Below are 15,181 nucleotides of genomic sequence, written 5' to 3' on the forward strand. Positions count from 1 at the left end.
TTGGACCAACACCAGCAGATGACATGGCACCCCAAACCATCACTGACTGTGGAAACTTTACACTGGACCTCAAGCAACGTGGATTGTGTGCCTCTCCTCTCTTCCTCCAGACTCTGGGACCTTGATTTCCAAAGGAAATGCAAAATTTACTTTCATCAGGGAACATAACTTTGGACCACTCAGCAGCAATCCAGTCCTTTTTGTCTTTAGCACAGACGAGACGCTTCTGACGCTGTCTGTTGTTCAAGAGTGGCTTGACACAAGGAATGCGACAGCTGAAACCCATGTCTTGCATACGTCTGTGCGTAGTGGTTCTTGAAGCACTGACTCCAGCTGCAGTCCACTCTTTGTGAATCTCCCCCACATTTTTGAATCCTCTCCAGGGTGCGGTTATCCCTGTTGCTTGTACAATTTTTTCTACCACATCGTTTCCTTCCCTTCGCCTCTCTATTAATGTGCTTGGACACAGAGCTCTCTGAACAGCCAGCCTCTTTTGCAATGACCTTTTGTGTCTTGCCCTCCTTGCGCAAGGTGTCAATGGTCGTCTTTTGGACAACTGTCAAGTCAACAGTCTTCCCCATGATTGTGTAGCCTACAGAACGAGACTGAGAGACCATTTAAAGGCCTTTGCAGGTGTTTTGAATTAATAAGCTGATTAGAGTGTGGCACCAGAGGCCCGTTGCACAAAAGTAGAATTAAGACATCCAGGATAAATTACTGAGCTGAGCTCAATGAAGCCAAAACAAGTGCATCCAGGCTTAATTGGTTGCACAAAGACCAAGCCAGGATGAGCAGACACGGATTCATCAAGCCAGGTTAAACCAATCTTGGATAGGTGCGCGCTCACGGCTCACTCAAATAGACCCGCCACCGATCACAGATTCACTGATTTACCATGGCATAGAGCGGCGTACTTTTCCCCGTTGGAGGCATACGAGGAGGTAAAATACATAATTAAGAAGAAAGGCAACACCGCCACAGTGATAAAGCAAAGAGAAAAAGCATGGCAAAATATTGCAGACCTCCTGAATCCGTAAGTAGTGCACAATTACACACTCACCGCTCTGCTGAAACATCACAATTACAATCCAAATAGTTAATTCACATCTCCAAAAATGCAGTTGTACACTGATTATGAAACAGTTTAACTTTTAATTGAAATGGACAACAGATATGAGTGAAATTGTGTAAAGTAACCCCATCACACTGTATAAGGCTTTGATAAATTATTATCAAAGGCTTACATAATTACTACGGTCAGTAGTACAGTTTAATCTTAGCCGTTGTACTCTGCTTCTTATGCTGTCCACCGATTTTTTTTTTTTTTTTTTGGCCTCTTATGATGTTTGTGCTGTATACTGTGTGTAATACAAGCTTGCAGGGAGGCTACTGCATCCATTCATTTGTCTGTTCAGTTGATGTGTATGGATTTGTCCTGCATTTATTTCAGTGTGCAGACAAGCGGGGTGTGTTTTATATACACTGTTAAAAATTGTCCCGTTAAAAAACAGCAAGTAACTGGCAGCACGGTTGCCAGCAAGTTACTGTTAAATTAACAGTGTCTTGCTGTTGTTGAAATTTACAGTTTGTTACTTTTTTTGTAAATACAGCGTAAAGCTGTTATTTTCTATATTAACAGTAAATTACTGTTGAAAGCATTAACAGTTAATAAATGTTTATTTGCACTTTTTAACTGTAAGCTACAAATATGTTATTATATTGAGAAATGGACTGCTAAGAAAAAGGTGGAATTGTTTTTGTTATTTCTTTGATTTTTTTTGTTTTAAAACCTTGTTTTAATACAATGTACAAATATAGCCTTTGAAACAATAAAAATTAACACATTGCAGTGTAACTTCAAAATGTGCTTTATTAAAACTTTGAAAAACGTGAAAAAAAAGCCACTTTAAATCAATATTCTCAAAATTAGTGGCTGATGCAGTTGGAATGACTAAAACATAAGCTTCAGAATAAAATGTTATTTAACTGAATAAATAAAACATTTATATAACATTAGAAAAAAACTAAATGAGTGACTCAGAGAACCACTAAGTGAATAACAATTACTGAATGAAGAAAGTCAATGAAGAATGAAGTCAAAATTTGGGTATTCAAGAATGAACACCTGAAAAAATTGTGTGACTAGCACACTAAAAGCATGTTTTTGTTGTTTTTGAAGAGTATGTGTAAGGTGTGCATGTGGTATGTAAGTGAATGAGTGGGTTCACTTATATGAAGTGCCACTCAAAGTCCATTAGCTTCTTAAGCAGACTGGCAACCCGAGTGTTGACTGATTTCTTCTTGTGGGCGACCTTCCCTGTCTGCTTTGATAGGACTGTGTCCACCCTTGGTGCCTTTTTCAGGATTAATTCCAATGAAGCGCCTGAAAAACAAATGTTTACATTCAGAATTAGTGTCGGTAAAAGTTTACATAACGAGAATGTGAATAGAAATTTTTTTTTTTTACCTAGTCACAGAGCCCTGTTCTTTTAACATAAATGCATTTCAAAATGCTTATTGTGGACTGGTCTGGACAGATACTGAAGTCATTGTTGCAGCAATTTTTATGATTAATTTAACTCAATATTTTTGCTCAATATAGTTGAAGGGTTAAAAAATGTAAATGTAGTAAGTGTATTAATTAGTCACCCTCACTTTCAAAGAGTTTTCATTTTCAAAACACAAATTAAGCTATTTTTAATATTCTTTCATAATTTCTGTTCATCCATTAAAATTCCAGACAAATTTAGGGTAAATGGAAACTGTAATGTAAAGATGTGATTTCAAAGCTGCTAATTTTGCAAACTTTCTATTACAGTCCTGGATGCAACAATGAAGAAACAAGGTAGGGATATTGCTGTGAATCCTCATGTGCTTCACACTGGCCACTGGAGTACTGCATTGCTGCCCACATAACTGACATGCAAGCATGCTGACAAGTGAAAATGAAGACTGTCTCTTTTGACATGAAAAAAACGTAACTCAAAATCTCAACAACAAAAAAATATTCACTGAAATACAATGTCCATTAGGCTACTGTACTGGGCAAAGTAACATTACAATACAAACCATCTACAAAAAAAAAAATTTAACAGGACTTTTTTTTATCCTTACTGAATATTGTAACGCATAACTTATTCTATTAAATATCTATTCTATTAACGCATAAGTTCTTCTAACTTGGATCTAAGCAATCTAAAATACAGCCAACACTAAAGAAACAAAACAGCAACACAAGTAAAGAAAAACTCCACTCAGAATACAGTTATGTACAAATTAGAACAAGCTTACCCAAATTTGCAAGCACAATGTAATCAAAATCAACGCTTTGTCTAATATAAAGTAAAGGTACATTAGGCAATAGATGAAAAGATCTCAAGCTAAAATGAGCAAACGAGATGACGATAATTTCAGCATGTTACAGATACATCAATATTACTTTGTTGCTATGATGTTAAAGGCTACTTTGCAGTTTATAGCATAGGCGTCGATTTCGGGGGGGACGCGTACCCACCAGATTTCGTCATGAGTCCTTTTGTACCCACCACTTTTTTTTTTTTTTTTTTTTTTTTTTTTTTTTTAAACCTCGAGTTCAATTTTGCGGTGAAGCATTGCTGACACACATATTTTTTCCACTCAATTGTGTTGTAATAACGATATCTTATGTCGTTTTAACTACATCTTTTCTCATAATAACGAGATCTTATGTCGTTTTAACGACATCTTTTGTTGTAAAAGCGTTTGAAAAGCAGAAGCAAGCTCCGTAAAATAGGCTCTTCCGCTGCCTGTATCAGTGGCAGTGCCCATAACACGAAATTGTTGTAATGGATTGATGTAGCCTATACAGTTCTTAACAGCCATGGGTAGCAGGTGCCATGGACCGCTCATGATTTAGAGTAATGACGGACCCCGGTGCAGCCACAAATATCATAATTATCTATAGGCTAGGCCTACTGTAATTGAGACATTCAAGAAATGTATTAAAAAGAAAGACGCTTTCAGCCTTACTCAAAGTAGAGCCCTACATTTCTGCCCGAGCCCGACGGGCCCCGACTTTTTTACGCCCTAGGGCCGGGCTTCGGGCCAATTTTCCAGTCATAGCCTACCTCAGACGCGGGCCGGGCTTCGGGCTTCTTTAGGCTATAGGACGGCGCTATGCAACACGCATCGCCGCAAATGAGTAAAGCAAGCCAACACGCAAACTGCCACAAGTGAAACTGAAAATAAGCTAAGTTTTAGATGCTCAAAAGCACAATCATCTTCATTAAAATTAATGAGACTAAATGCTCTTACCAGTGTTTAGGTCGCTCGTTCTCATAATGCGGTCTTTGATGTTGAAAAGAGCTGATGAATAAAATACTCATATCGGTTGATTTCGTTGACATGAACTCCGTTAAATGTGCATATAGCACGGGAATTGAAGATCGGATATATATTCATTTCGCGGAGAGGTGTAGCCTAAGGTAAGACAACCAGCATGTTTTTTATTTTTAATTATTTGTTTACGTAGATTGTGTAGCCCGTTTGTGTAGAACGCGCGCCGTTGCGATCTGCCTGCCTCATCTTGTCAAAAATGCCTTTTTACTGTGATGGTGGTGATAATAGGCTAAACGTTTAAACGATGCTTTAAGTGTTTTTTATGGATTTAATAAGCAAGACAAGTCAAGTGTTGATTTCAGAGGCTAAAGTGTTGGGTTAACTCACTGTCGGCCGCTGGCCGCTTGGTCGTCACTTTAAAAAGCAAAAACTTTAGTTTAACAAACATTAAATGCTTTAAACATTTTTCTAAATTAACTTAATAAAGAAACAAAACGAAATATATCTACTTTGACATTAAAAACAAAACTGAACTATTTTAATGGCTGTAACTAATGTGTAATAGGGAGGATAAAAAAAAACACGGGCTCCAGTGGGACTCTGATAATGAAGTGGTAAAAAAATTGCAAAAATGAAAAATATTAAAGAATTCGCGGGGCGCTTTCGTCGGCATGAGTAAGATAGGCTATAAGACCCGCAATATGTCTCTCATCTGACATTTTTATTTATTTACATTAGTAAGCTGCAGGACATAGTCTTTCAAAACATGACCTGCGCGAAAGAGAAAAAAAAATGTACCCAGCACTTCTGAAAATGCACTTCTGAATGCGTCTCTGTCCCCAGCACATTTCAAACCAAACTGACGCCCATGGTTTATAGTATATAATATTTGATTGAACTCACCGTGTAATCGGGAAATATCTGAATCAGAAATCCAGCTCCACTCTATGACGCAGTTTTCACGTCGTTGACGCGTTTAGCACTGAAATGGACAAAACAATTACATCTCAGCATCCACAATTATTAGTTATTTGCACAGTTATTTGGAATTAGAAACGTGTATCTTGTGTAAAAGAAGCAAGGTAAAGGTGCACTCACCGGTTAAATCACAGTGTAAAGACAGATGAAAATCCACATGTGCTTGCTGACATTTTCAGTTTCAAAAATACTGTTAAGTACTGTTTTCTTCCCTTCGTTTAATAAATACGGTAAAATGCTGTTAAATTTTGTCTACGTCATTTCACCAACCGTAAAAAAAACAGCAATACACTGTTTTTTAAAATAACAGGATTATACTGTAAAATTTTCGCCGTAAATTAACAGCAACAGTGTATATATATCTCTATCAGTGTATATATATCTCTATCTTTGAATGTGTATTTATCCTTTTGTTGTATAATCCTTTTGTTGTATTGTTGAGTCACTGTGTGACTTCAGTTTCGAAAGGAGCTGATGGTTTACCTGCTTTGTTTTATCCTTATTCAATAAAGGAACCTAATGTTACACTTTGTGTTTTTATATTTATATGGAATGTGTATTTTATACGACAGTGTATTAGGGCCACACTGAAGAAGAAGGAAAAAGTCATACATTTATGAGGCTGGTTCTTTCTGCGGAAAAGATGCATATTCTTTTTACAGTCCTAACTCTTCTGACAATGTGACGCTGATGTGCCAAAAGATTAAGTATGTCCTTGTTTGTGAAACCATACTGAAGAACAATTCCACGAAATGCCCCACAGCTGTCATTTTAACAACCGTCTTCCTCTAAAACAACGGGTTACAATATTATGACTTAATTTTTCGAAGTTTTTTTTCCTCTGTGGCCCTAATATTCTATCATTTTTTTTTATAGCCTTATAGTCTATGGGAAACCGTAAATTATCTAATGATAGCAACATCATCTAAAAATCATAATTTATCCAAAATGATTGAAATTATGACCACAAACGTTTAAATAATGACAGTGGGTCTAGTTATATGTGATAACAATGTATAGTGGGCAGTAGAATAACTATTGGTTTCCGTTTGTGGTGACTGCTGACTGACATAAGGGATGAGATTAAATAGATCCTGGAATTTAGCCTGGTCTGGAGCAGGCTAGCTCCACAGAATAAATCTCCATGGTAATTTATACCATAACATCCAACTGCCACCCTATCCAGCTTTAGTGCAACCGGATCACGGATAAATTGAGCCAGGATCACCAAGATATCCCGGCTTAATCCCTTATCCTAGTTTTGTGCAATAGGCCTCAGGTGTCTTCAATATTGAACCTTTTCACAATAATCTAATTTTCTGAGATACTGAATCTGGGATTTTTCCTTAGTTGTCAGCTATAATCATCAAAATTAAAAGAAATAAACATTTGAAATATATCAGTCTGTGTGTAATAAATGATTATAATATACAAGTTTCACTTTTTGAATGGAATTAGTGAAATAAATCAACTTTTTGATGATATTCTAATTATATGACCTGCACCTGTATATTGTTTCATGTTGCATTCTGGATCTTTATATTGCTAGTGATAACACATTAAACTGTGATACAAGGTACTATTTGTCACAGAGAGATGCATTCATATTCTCTGAAGAACATCCTTAAACTCAACATCTGACTAGATCGAAAGAGCAGAGGAACAGTCATATAATTCATAAGACCATAATGAAATCCACGACCAGACCAGGACTCTCACAGACATTAAAAGCCATCTTCTAATGAGAGTATGGTGAGGTAAATTATACATTGCACCTTTTCTACTTCAAGACAGACCTTTTGAAAATTGAATAATTTAATTATAGGTAGTCCTTCCCTGTATGTTAATACCTTTCAGAAGAATGAAAAAAGCCTGGTTTCCATCTGGCCCTTTTCTGCTTTTCTGCTTTTAGACATTTTATTCATGTCCAATTCGAGTCTTAAAATAATGTGATGTGACTGAGTAACTGCGTTCATTCAGAACAGAGACAAAATTATTCTATTTATAGAGTTTAACCACAGCTGGAGCGATAGAACGACTACTAGAGATTAGGGCTGTAACGATTTGACCAAAAATATTTACCTCGATTACGATTAGTGAACGATTATTTTGCTCTTTTTTTTCTTTCCTTTTTTTGCCCTCATAGTTCACTGATAAGGTTTGTCCTGTAAATATTTTCTACTATTAAAAGGTGGGATATTTTTTTTCTAATGAAAAAGTAATTTTAAAACACTTGAAGGAAACGGTTCTCTTTCAGCAGTTATTGTCTATGGGGCAGATTTCTGTTTGTTGTACATCAGATACAGTTCAATTAACACAGTAGGCCTACATTACATTTATTTGAATGCATTAATGAGAGAGTGATTGTGTGTGTGAATTACTCATACCGTCTCTATTAATTTTGAAGCTGTAAATTTGTAATTACTTCAAAGGTATTAAAATCTATGCTATAACGGTTGAGTTTCTAAGCTACTTTAGTGATGAATCACAGGACGGCGTTGACAATGAGTTTCTGCACTGCTCTCTGCGCGCGATCTTCACGTGATGTGCGAGCTTCTAACGGAGTGTTCGTGTCACACTATATCAGGCATTAGTTCAACATAATACACATCTGATGGTCTAAAATTGCTTCAATGTTCAAACAGGCAGGCCTTAAAACACATACAAATGACAAAGCTTTGTGAGGACGCAGGTGAACGTGATCTGGCGTGCGTTGTCAAAGACACAACGCGGCTCGGCTCTCCGTGTCACAGAAAAAAGCTCATGAGCACTGAACGTAGTGCTGGGCGGTATACCGGTTCATACCGAATATCGGTATTTATTTTTGTTATGATATGAATTTTGATGATACCGCAATACCGGTGTGTCGCTTAAACAACGTTCGGAACGCGGCGCAGCGCGTCATTGTTTGAGAGGGGACGCATTTCACTGTTACACTGTACTGCGTGAAGTCGGACAACCGTTGTGTGTACATCAGCTGTACACTCGTTATTGCGGTGCGATGTGGGATAGAATGAGTGCACTCAATAACGTCCACTATGGTTTCGGACACCACTAAGCGTTGTCCCCTCCAAATAATGCCCTATTTGAGGTTATAAGGGGCGATTTCGGATTCAGCCCTTGATCACAGTGCAGAATTCAAACTACACGCGGCGCGCGCGAGAGAGCGGTTTCTGCGCGGAGCACTGTGATGAGATTAACAACGCTCACCACATGGATCATATATCTGATATAGACCAGAGCGAGCGCGTTTACGTTTTTTATGGACATATTTCATATACTATAGTGCTCTAAACGTGAACTCGAAGCGTGTATGCGCACATATTTCATCACGTCTTCTTCAAATGAAATGTGCACTGATTTGGCTACACTGAACCATCTGATCACGACCGCAATGACACGATGGATTATTCTGCTATACAAAAGACAATGAATGATGTAAGTTAATAAATAAACTGACAATTCAAAGAAGAATTGGCAAAAAAGTAACTGCTTTATTCTTTCTGTGTTAAACTGAAGTGTGTCATTTGTTCAGAGAGTGCTCTTAAATGTATTGCAAATATCCGCGTTTCTCCCTCGTTTTGGCCGTTTGTTGTTATATAGGATTTTTATAACAACAATATAAGATTTTTTAAATGCTTACGGTGCCCTCAACTCTGTTTATTTTCTCTCCGTGGTCATATTTTAATATTCATGTGCCTGTAATGAGTGTGTTGCATGTCTGTTTTATTGGTTGTCTCTCCATAGCATTATTTTGTGGGGCTTTGCAAACCTGTATTAACTCTAGTGTGGAATTCTTCTACAATTCTCTCGTCATGACAGTAAAATAGGGCATTCTAGTCAATCTACTGCAGTATTTCCTCTCTCAATCAGTAGAAAATGTGATAACTACCCGGTCATGCATAGGGGAAAAAATACCGTCATATACCGTGAAACCGATATAATTTAGAAAAATACCGTGATATACATTTTTGGTCATACCGCCCAGCACTAACTGAACGGAGAAGTTTTCCATAACGTTGTTCTTGAATAGTGCAAAATCGCTTTAATGTTCAAACTGGCATGCCTTTAAACTCATTTAATTGACAAACTTAATGAGGACGCAAGCGAAAGTGATCGAGCTTCGGGGCTTGCGCGCACAAGTCTCTGTGTGTGTATCAGCGCATATAAGAACGGTATATGCAGGGCATCGTCAATGCATTGTGATACATCGTGATATCGAATTGAACTGAATCGATGACATGATAATCGTAATCGAACCGAACCGTGAGACCAGTGTAGGTTCACACCCTTACTTGGCTGTATGGCCAGAAAGCACTACTGAATATGATAGCTTGTGTGGACAAGACAGAATTATCATTTGCATTTATGCATTTGGAAGATGCTTTTATCTAAAGCAACTTGCAATGCATTGAAAGTCCACACATATCCTGGGAATCAAACCCATGACTTGGCACTTTTTGCTGTACTCTCAGTTAAGCTCAAGTGCACAACACAGCCATAAGTAAACCAATATCCTTCAAAAAGGTCTCGTCAATATAGTGGATAAATAAAATAATGTTATGTAAAATTAAATAGTCAAAGCTTTGCACTGGATGTGCTGGTTTCAGACTCATTACCGGCTGCAATCATGTCCTCATCTCATGAACCAAACACTTGTGATTCATCAACTCCCTGATAATGCACTCGCATTCATGTAAAGTAGCCCTGTTGACATGTTTGTGTGAGTAAAAGGCAAAACGCACAAGATACAGAGCCTTCAATGCCCTTAGATGGCGATACCACTTCTTTATAGCAGAAACAAACAGCTGCAGAACAAGTTAGGTGCCATGCAAAGTGTAATTGCATTACTCAACACAAATGTATTGGAGTAAAAAGTACATTTACTTGTTCAAAAATGTAGTCAAGTAGAGAGTAAAAGTTGCTAATATGTTTGATAATCTGTACAACAAGCCAAAAAGATACTTAAGTACAGTAACTAATTACATTAACACCACTGCAGGAATCCCAGTTTTATCAATTATCTATTTTTAAAGGGTTAGTAGACCCAAAAATTATGAAGAAATTATCCCTCATTTTCGGGTGAACGAATCCTTTAATGTAATTAAATGGACTACAGATAAAGGACTAAGACGGAAAGGTACAACTACATCATCTCCCAGTGTGTTTGTGGTCTATGACGAGTTCTGTCTTAAATGAATAGCTCTCGATTACGATCAGCATATTATTATTATCATTGACAGAACCATTAAAAAAAAAACATGTTCATTACTTGAAACAAAATAGACTGAAATAAAAAAAATAATTAAAAACTATAAATTATAAAACTATATAAAAAAATATTATTTTATTTCAGCTAGTTGCCAAAGCAAAATTTCTCATTTTCCTTTAATTTAACTTCAAGACCTAAAAATACAATAACAATAAAGACCATTGTACTCAAAGGACAATAACTATAAAGATAACGTTAAATATATAGTTGTAAAAATCGTTCTTAATATTAAAGAATAGCAGAGTTCACACCACAGCTATAGCGATAACGGCACAGAGAAACGATATTATTGTAATCACTTTAAGAGCGATTATATCCAGCTGATGAACGATGACATTGACAGCCAATCAGAATCCATCCTGCTGTACCGAGCTCGAGGATGCTATCATGGCTGAATCCGAAATCGCCCCTAAACCCTCATTCACTATTCCCTACGTTAGTCCACTAATACAGTTCACTTGAAGGAGAGAATGAAAACGAGTGAGTGAAGTCGGACAGCCGTTGTGTGTTCATCGCCTGTACACTCGTTATTGCAGTGCAATGTGGGATTGAATGAGTGCACTCAATAACGTCCACTATGGTTTCGGACACCACTACAAAAGGCTGTCCCCTCAAATAATGCCCTATTAAGGGTATAGGGGGCGATTTCGGATTCAGCCAGTGTTATCGTGAACAGGCCTTAATGCATTAAAGGGGTGGTTGATTATGATTTGGCTTTTTAAACTTTTGTGTAATGTTGCTGTTTGAACATAAACAACATCTGCAAAGTTACGACGCTCAAAGTTCAAAGCAAAGGGAGATATTTTCTTTTACAGAAATCACTTTTTAAGGACTACAACAAACGGCTGGTAGGGACTACACAAGCTTTTGATATATATTGATATCACTAACCCTGAAATTTACATAAACCCCGCCCCCAGGAACACACAACAAAGGGAGTGAGATTATCATGACAGAATATGCTAATCAATGACTTGAAGATAGTTAACTCATAAATTCATCAACTAACCCTTCAGGAACATCCTGTCTCATTCTACATGTTGTCACTTCTTATTGAGTTTCTCCATCATTGTCCAACTCAGGTTTGAACACAAAAGGCTAAACAGTTTCATTGCGTGTCTGCATGAGGTCATCAGAGCTGCTAACACAAGCTCTTGAAGCTCCGCCCCATGAGCAGCAGCTCATTTGCATTTAAAAGGACACTCAAAAACGACACGTTTTTGCTCACCCTCTAAAAGTAAATTTTATCATGCTATAAAAAATTAGCTGTGGGGTATTTTGAGCTAAAACTTCACATACACACTCTGGGGACATCAGAGAGTTATTGTATCTTGTAAAAAAAAATTACACCGTTACATTCACACAAACACATACAGTATGGAGTTCATCCAGAATCACCTTCTGAAGACTACAATGCTTGTCCATTTTAAAAGCGATGAAGATTGTGAGATGAGAAGCACTGAAGGCCAGTGTTTGAGGAGAAACAGAGGGAATTCTGGGTCTCGTCAACATCTGAAAGCCCTTTCATGTGCCACAGACACTAGCCAGCTGGATTTACAAAATCAATCACAGGAGTCAGGAACACACAACACCTCAACACACCATACACACTTAGTTTCTGTACAATCTTATCCAATTAAACACTAGCAACATTTCTTTGTTCTGCAGTTTATGCAAAGCATGTTTTGTGGTTTTCAGTCCAAGTCTATATCTTTAAGCTCATCATGTTTGGACACTTCAGTCACACAAAGAATCCATTGCATTACATACGACATATCAAAATCAAGTTGCATCTGTGCTCAATGGATTCTAGAGCTTTTCTCAGAATTAAGGCTGTGTTCACACTTGACGTCTTTTTTTTTTTAAAGTTGACAAGAGCGCTCATTTAGTAAGAAAAAAAGAAGAAGCTGGCAGCGTTTGGTTCAAAATAGCAGGCGAGGATGTCTTTTGTTGCTATAACAACAGCCGCAACAAGAGCGCTGTGTGGTGCAGAGATACAAAATGTCTTGATGAGAAACCCCACGTAATTTAAAAATACAACTGTTAATGTGTGACGAAATGTAGTTTTAAGACTTTTTCAGGCAATAATGTACTTGTGTAAAGCTCAAATCTGTGGTTTATTTATAAAGCGAGCACATATTTGAACATTTTATCTGCCGTTTTTGGAGTTGTGAGATCCAGTGGATCAGCGGCGCTCAGCGCTCATTAACCCCGCCAAGAGCAGCCTTTCCTCGGCTAGTCCTTCTGCCGTCGGCTCTGATGTCCTGTGGTGGTTAAACATGAGGTATAATTCGTCTTGTGTAGATCTAACGGGCGATCTTTGGTCTCATGGATCTTTAATTTGTTCTCTGGCAAATCGTTTAGGCTGAGGGCAAAGTGAAGTTTCATTACTTTATATTTTTTAGGCTATTTAACTTTACGTTACCGTTGTAGCCTACTAGCACTGACTTTGTTTGACTGAATTGTTTGCTTTGATTTCTTGTATAGCTTCCTATACCTTTTACTTATACTTTTATAATAGATATTATTGATCACTCATAAACTGACATTTAACAAAAAGAGACTGGGTTGTGTTTTATGTCATATTTAATTGTATTATAGTGATAATCATATATGCACACTTGTCTGAAATTGTAGACTATTGTAGACTATAATATACATACAGATATAACCGGCACATTCTCCACTTTCAGGTCTTGCTACTCGCTTGTCATTGGTCAGCTGTCAAAAAGGCGCTTGACGTAGGGCATTTTTATCATGCCCTATTAGTTCTACTAATAACAAACAACTTCTGCAAAAGGTTCTGCAAAAGGTGTGAATCTCCTGTCTGTGACACACACACACACACACTCATGTGCACAGAAAAGCCGCCTAAGACAGCGCTTGAATCAGTGTTAATTTCGTTGACAAATAATTTGTCATAATTTTCGTTAACAACATTTTTTTTTCGTCAGTAACTTGTGTAGCTTTAGGATTAATCGATATTTAATGTATAATTTATGCAGTGAAGACTGTGAAGTGTTTCATAACTTTATTTCTGTATGTTAGACCAACCTGAAATCTTACATGGGTCAAAAACTATGAAAACAATAACTTTTTGTGCATTTTGACAGGGCAAGAAAAAAATCTGAACTGGGCCAATAGAAAAAAAAATAAGCCCTGATATATTAAAGGGCAGGTAAATGTGACATTTATTATAATGGGTTTATGTGAAGATTGTTTTATGTGAAGATTGTTTCACTTAAATGAAAAGTTAATGTTCAAATTGATAGTTTTCAATTATACTGTAATGCTGAATGGCTATAATTAATGGGTAAAATTGAAAAAAAAAAATCTATTTCATAGAGATATCAGTAGCGATATTGGTATCGGTTAAGATGGCCTCCATTCATAAATAGATGCCATTAAACAAATATTTAAAATATACGGCCTTTAAGTTGTTTCTACATTAATTTCTTTGAAATTAGTACAATATAAAATATATTAAAAACTTTAATGCCAGGTTTTAATAACCGCGATTAATTACAGAAAAATGCATGATTCGTTTTTTTTAATCGATTAACAGCACTAGTATTTTTCCAAGACTTCAACTTTCATCCAAAATCTTTACCCCAAAATATAAGTAATTTTCAACCACAGTAAGGAACGGAATCACAGCCTGAAATTGAGACGTTATTGAAATTAAAGCCATAAGCTTTATTTCTCAAAAGTGTTTCTTAAATGACTGCTAATTAAATTGGGAAAATGTTTAAATCACATTAGACTCTTTGACTGATCATATCTTTATTGATGCTTTTTGAAAATGGTTTAGTTTTGCTTAGAACAAAACCGACCAACATTTAAATCTCTTAATAAAACACATATCTCTTAATTGCTTTGAAAGCTCAGACTCAGCACTGATATACGTGCTAGACAACACAATATAGCTAGATCTAAATCTGGAGGATCACTTTTAACAGCATTATATTGTCATATAAGCATTATAGACATAACTTTCTGTAGAGCGGGTGGAACAAATTCCCAGCCATAGCCTGAACATCAAACTTATATTTAATTGTTTGAACAGACCTGAAACACCCACGTGTCACAAACACTTTCTAGTATATCAGGAAATTAAATGCAAGTTTGGAGCATTGATGGTCATGGTCAGTTACATGAGATCGGTTCATGCGTTCTCAATCTCATGGTGTTTGGGTGGTCTATCCTCAAGAGCCACACATTACACTTCATCTTCGCTTTGTAGTGTAAATCAATCACACCGACCTGGGATTCCTCCCATCTCCTGATGAGGAGCACAATCTAAACTGACCGATAGTCCCTCCGGTTACAGCCTTCACAGACGTTGTTCTAGCGGTTTCTCAATATAACAAAGGCTGCCAGGATCTTCATCCGCCCACTCTAATGAGAGTCTCTGCCTTTGAGCTCAACGCCTTTGTAGTGGGAGGAAAGATTCAGAGTATAACTTTCAGACAGATGAAGAAAACTCATACATTTGTTCTTCACAAGAGTACAGAGAGAAAGAGCGTGGTCACAGTCTAAGTCTTTAAATAGTGTTGTCTAATGTTAGTCTTTGTATTATACATTTATCTGTTGAAGTTTAGTGCTGATTAAAAC

This window comes from Gobio gobio, assembly GCF_949357685.1.
Source record: "Gobio gobio genome assembly, chromosome: 18".
NCBI lineage: Eukaryota > Metazoa > Chordata > Actinopteri > Cypriniformes > Gobionidae > Gobio > Gobio gobio.